The following is a 6000-nucleotide window of genomic DNA, read 5'->3' on the forward strand; positions in this document are numbered from 1 at the left end:
TCATGCATTGTCCTCAATGTATGTATAGACTAGTGATAAAATAAGGTGAGATCAATAATGAATGCATAACAAAAGTGTGGTGCAGATATTTTTTTTTTTCAAACTAAAACACAAAACAAAGAAGTCAAATAAAGCAAATAAACTCTAATTTTCCTACTAGGTTCATCTCCCCCACACTTGAACTATACCTATCATTAAATATATCAATTAAAGGAAGGTAAAAGCTCAAGGTTAGAGAGATACACCTTATCATGGTGGTTCAAAAACATGTTGAGAGAAGTCCTCCTCCTTTTGAAGTGATTTGGCATCTTTGTAGAGCTTGCATAGGTGACCATTGATTTGCATAGTGGAACCCGTGGCTTTATTCAAGAGTTGCAAAACCCCATAGGGAAACACCTTGGTCACTAGATATGGTCCCTCCCACTTAGACTTCAACTTGGCATGCTTATGAATAAACCTTGTTTGGAACAAGAGGACTTGATCTCCTTCTTGGAACTTTTTCCTCAAGATTAGCTTGTCATGAAGGATCCTTGTTTTCTCCTTATAGATTCTAGAAGACTCATAGGCATCCAACCTAAGCTCCTCAAGTTCTTGCATTTGAAGAAATCTCTCCTTAGCCGAAAGATGGAAATCCAAGTTTAGTTTCTTGATGGCCCAATAGGCCCTATGCTCTATCTCCACAGGGAGGTGGCAAGCCTTTCCATACACCAATCGAAAAGGAGACATGCCAATGGGAGTCTTATAAGCGGTCCGATAAGCCCACAAAGCATCCTCCAAGTGTAAAGACCAATCCTTCCTATTTGTGTTCACCACCTTGGTTAGGATTTTCTTGACTTCTCTATTTGATACTTCGGCTTGGCCATTAGTTTGGGGATGATATGGTGTAGAGATTTTGTGATGCACCCCATATTTAGCCAAGAGAGCCTTCATCATCTTATTGCAAAAGTGGGATCCTTGGTCACTTACCAAGGCCTTAGGAACTCCATACCTACAAAAAATATTAGATTTGAGAAACTTCAAAACAATCTTAGCATCACAAGTTCTAGTAGGAATGGCTTCAATCCACTTTGAAACATAATCAACACCAAGTAATATGTACTCAAAACTAAAGGATGGTGGAAAGGGACCCATGAAGTCAATGCCCCAAACATCAAAAATCTCACAAAATAAAATGGGTTGTTGAGGCATTTCATGTCTCTTACCCCAACTACTAACCTTTTGACATTTCAAGCATGCTTTACAAAATTCATAAGAGTCTTTAAACAAGCTAGGCCAATACAATCCACAATCTAAAACCTTCCTAGCTGTCTTATTTGAGCTAAAATGACCACCACATGCATGAGAGTGACAAAATTCAAGAACAGAAGGCACATCAACATCATCAACACACCTCCTAATCACTTTATCACTACAAATCTTCCACATCAAAGGTGGTTCCCAAATGTAAAATCTAGACTCTCTTTTCAATTTTTCAATGGCAAAACGTGAAGCACAAGGAGGCAAGACTCTACACTCAATATAGTTAGCAAAAGAGGCATACCATGGAGGCTTAGATGAAATGGCACACAATGCCTCATCAGGAAATGAATCACAAGGAATAGTAGGGTTAGAGTTTACCATAGTAGCTTTTAAATGAGGTAGTCTAGACAAATGATCCGCTACTTGATTGGTAGAACCACTCCTATCCCTTATCTCCACATCAAATTCTTGCATTAAGATCACCCATCGAATCAAGCGAGGCTTAGAATCTGTCTTCTTAAACAAGTACCTCACAGCAGCATGGTCAGTGTACACAACAACTTTAGAGTTAAGAAGATATGATCTAAATTTATCAAGTGCAAAAACAATAGCAAACAACTCTTTCTCAGTTGTGTGGTGTAATTAACCTGAGCTGAATCTAGGGTCCTAGATGCATAAGCAATCACATATGATAACTTGCCCTCTCTTTGACCAAGCATAGCTCCCACAGCAAAATTAGAAGCATCACATGACAACTCAAAAGGTAAAGACCAATTTGGGGCTTTAAGAATGGGAGGGGAAATGAGCATGCTTTTCAAAGTGTCAAAACTCCTTTTGCAAGCATCATCAAAAACAAAATCAACATCTTTTTGTAAGAGTTTAGACATAGGCAAAGCAATTTCACTAAACCCCTTTATAAATCTCCTATAAAAGCCTGCATGTCCCAAAAATGATCTCAAATCTTTCAAACAAACAGGATATGGCAAAGAAGCAATCACATCTACTTTGGCCTTATCCACCTCTATGCCATTGGAAGAAATCAAATGGCCTAAAACAATTCCTTTATCTACCATGAAATGGCATTTTTCAAAGTTAAGCACAAGCTTCTTTTCAATGCACCTACCAAGCACTTTATCTAAAGAATGCAAGCATGAATCAAAGGACTCACCATACACAGTAAAATCATCCATAAAGACTTCCATGCAATGTTCAATAAAATCACAAAATATGGACATCATGCATCTTTGAAAAGTACCAGGTGCATTGCAAAGACCAAAAGGCATCCTCCTATAGGCAAATGTACCAAAGGGGCATGTAAAGGTAGTCTTATCTTGGTCACTAGGAGCTATAGGAATCTGAAAATACCCACTAAACCCATCTAGGAAGCAATAATGGGACTTGGAAGCCAATCTCTCAAGCATTTGATCAATAAAAGGCAAAGGAAAATGGTCCTTCCTAGTCACATTATTGAGCTTCCTATAGTCTATGCACACTCTCCAAGCATTTTGAACTCTAGTTGGAACAAGCTCTCCTTTCTCATTTTTTACCACAGTAATCCCCCCTTTCTTAGGTACAACTTGGGTTGGAGACACCCACTCACTGTCAGCTATAGGATAGATGATCCCAGCACTAAGTAGCTTAACAACCTCTTTCTTTACCACATCTAAAATCAATGGGTTAAGTCTCCTTGTGGTTGCCTAATGGGCTTAGCATTGTCCTCAAGAAAAATTTTATGTGTGCACACAATAGGGTCAATACCAGGAATGTCAGCCAAAGTCCAACCAATAGCATGTATGTTCTTTCTCAACACATCAAGTAATGCATTTTCTTCCTCAAGAGATAAAGAGTTAGAAATTATTACCGGAAGCTTCTCATTCTCAATGAGATATGCATACTTGAGATTGGATGGTAAAGGCTTCAACTCCAAGGTAGGTGGCTCTACACAAGAGGGAATGAGCTTCTTCAAGTCTAATTTGGTGGAATATTCCATGGTACTATCTTGTCTTTTAGGCTTGTCACTTGTTTTTGATTTCTCCTCTTCTTTCTTTTTACAGCCTCCCCCTTTTCTTGCAACTTGTCCTCAAGTGCTTGGACTTGAGCCACGGCCTCGACATGTGAAAGTGTAGAATTTTCCTCCAATAGCTTGGGAATCCTAAGAACATCAAGCTCGAGTGGAGAAAAACTCATAGATTCGGCCTTAATGGCTTTAGTACCTACAACACAAGAAGATATACCCTTCTCAAGCATTTCAAGATCAAGCATAGGAGATATTTTAAACAAATCATGAGAAGAAGTAGTTGCATCATTCAAGCATGCATCAATCTCTAAACAAATAGGACAACTACATCCATCAATACATGTAGTAGTAACAAGAGACAAATCATCATCAACATGTGAGAAAGAATCAAGCATGTGAGACTCACAAGCATCATGAAGCAATAACTCAATGGAACTTACACCTAACAAGAATAATCCTCAAAAGGATGTTTCATTGCTTCATATATATTAAAAATAACATGATCCTCTCCACATTTCAAAATCAAACTACCTTTTTCCATGTCAATCAATGTACGGGCAGTCCTCATAAATGGCCTTCCTAAAATCAAAATATCATCCCCACTCCCTTCTTTTGACATATCAAGCACATAGAAATCCACAGGAAATAATAGACCTTTAAACACAAACCAACAAGTCTTCTACTACTCCATGTGGTCTTCTAACACTTCTATCCGCTAATTGGCATATCATAGGTGTCTTATGCATGCAATCAAGACTCAAGGCATGATAAATTGAAAGAGGCATAACATTAATGGCTGCACCTAAGTCTATCAATGCATGAGAAAAATGTGTGTTGCCAATCTTGCATGGAATTGTGAAGGAACCGGGGTCTTCACATTTTATAGGGAGTTGAGGCTTCATGATAGCACTCACAGATGAGGGTAATTGTACCCTTGCATTAGGCCTAAATTTTCTTTTATTTGTACAACAATCTTTCAAAAATTTGGCATACTTAGGAAAGTTCTTAACTACATCCATCAAGGGTACATTAACATGAATCTTGTGGAAGAAATCATATACCTCTTGATCAAATTGTCCCTTTACTTGCTTAGGGACCACTTGTGCTTGTGGAAAAGGAAGCTTCTTCATAATCTCTTGACTTTGCTTTCCTTCTTCCTTCCTTGAACTCTCCTTTCTTGTTTCACTTTGCTCGGCCTCTCCCTCTTTTTCCTTACTAAACAACTCGGCCATAGTCCCCTTTTCCACCTTAGATGGTGGTTGCTCACATATGATCTCCTCAATGTTTTCATCCTCATCATCTCTACAAAAAGATGCATCATTAGGAGCAAAAGAAGAACTAGAAACATTAACATCAATTGAAGAATTTAAAGAGGGCTTCTCGGCCTTCCCTTGTCTTTGTCTTCTTGTACTCTTTCTCCCAACTCCTTGCCACTCCTCAATGTGATAGCATTAAGATTAGCTTTAGGATTAGCAACGGTGTTGGATGGTAATGTAGAGGCTTGAGCATTGGCTGCACTTAATTGGTTAGCAAGCATATTCATTTGAGAAGTAAGGGCATCAATTTTAGAGTTCATGTTCTCACACTTGTTACCCCATACTCTCTACCTTGTTCCCTAAGCCATCATACATGTTTTTATACAAAGAGTCATTTCAATCAACTGCTTACGTAACACATTCACATCATTAGAAGAGTTCGAATTAGAAGAACTCTCAATTGGACAAGCCTCCTATCACTATAAGAATTAGAAGAAGGTGCAAGAGAATTACCACTTGGATTGTAGCTTTGAGAAGAGCTACCTTGAGACAAATGAGGTGGAGGGTCACGGCAAAGGTGGTTTTGATAGGATCCTCTTTGTTGATTGTCTTGTAAAGCCATTTGGATTGAATAGGAGAAATTAGGATGGTCTCTCCATGAAGGGTTTAAGTATTAGAATAAGCTCCTTGCCCTTGCCTCCCACTATAGGATTGTTTCCATTGTAGATAGCATTTACTTGTTCAAACTCATAGGACAATTGCTTTCTACATGCATAGGTGAGTCACAAAAAGTACAAGAATAAGGGACAAGTGCTTGAGAAAGTACTTACATTGCTCACTGAGATATTTTGGAGCCAACATTCTCCCAATCTTGGCAGCTAGCAAGTCCACATATGAATCATTAAGAACTGAGGAACCTACCATATTCACATTTCTCTTTTCCCTTGTAGAGTATTGAGCACACTTGAAGCCATCTTGTCAATTAGTTCCCAAGCCTTTAAGGAAGTGAGGTCAATCAAGCATCCACCACTAGCGGCATCAATGTTAACTTTGTCTCTTGGAATCAAGCCCTCATAGAAATATTGGACTAAATCTCACTAGAAATTTGATGGTGTGGGCATTTAGCCAAAAGGCCTTGGAATCTAGTCCAATACTCATAGAGACTCTCATCCTCTCCTTGTTGGACCCCATAGATTTGCTTTCTCAAATTGGTGACCTTGGAATTTGGAAAGAATTTATCTAAGAAGAGTCTTCTTAGCTCGGCCCATGTGCTCACTTTCACATAAGAAGGGTAGTTGAAATACCATTCCTTTGCTAAACCTTCAAGAGAAAATACAAAAGCCTTAGCTTGAACATCATCAACATTTACATGCATAGGCTTCATAGTATCACAAACCAATAGGAAAGTATGCAAAAACCTATGACAATCCTCTCCTGGTAACCCATGAAATTTAGGCAATGCATTAATCAAGGAGGATTTAATTTCAA

The 6000-nt window shown here is 38.6% G+C and overlaps 1 non-coding gene across 1 annotated transcript; it reads left to right on the forward strand.

The window, feature by feature from the left end:
• Window positions 1-5615: 5615 nt before the first annotated feature.
• On the forward strand, window positions 5616-5722 carry LOC129310208 (small nucleolar RNA R71). The gene has a single exon (XR_008593046.1). It is a non-coding gene; the product is annotated as a small nucleolar RNA R71 (small nucleolar RNA).
• Window positions 5723-6000: the final 278 nt, after the last annotated feature.

This window comes from Prosopis cineraria, unplaced genomic scaffold, assembly GCF_029017545.1.
Source record: "Prosopis cineraria cultivar Desert tree isolate PC_DT_omini unplaced genomic scaffold, ASM2901754v1 PC4, whole genome shotgun sequence".
In the NCBI taxonomy this organism is placed as follows: domain Eukaryota; kingdom Viridiplantae; phylum Streptophyta; class Magnoliopsida; order Fabales; family Fabaceae; genus Prosopis; species Prosopis cineraria.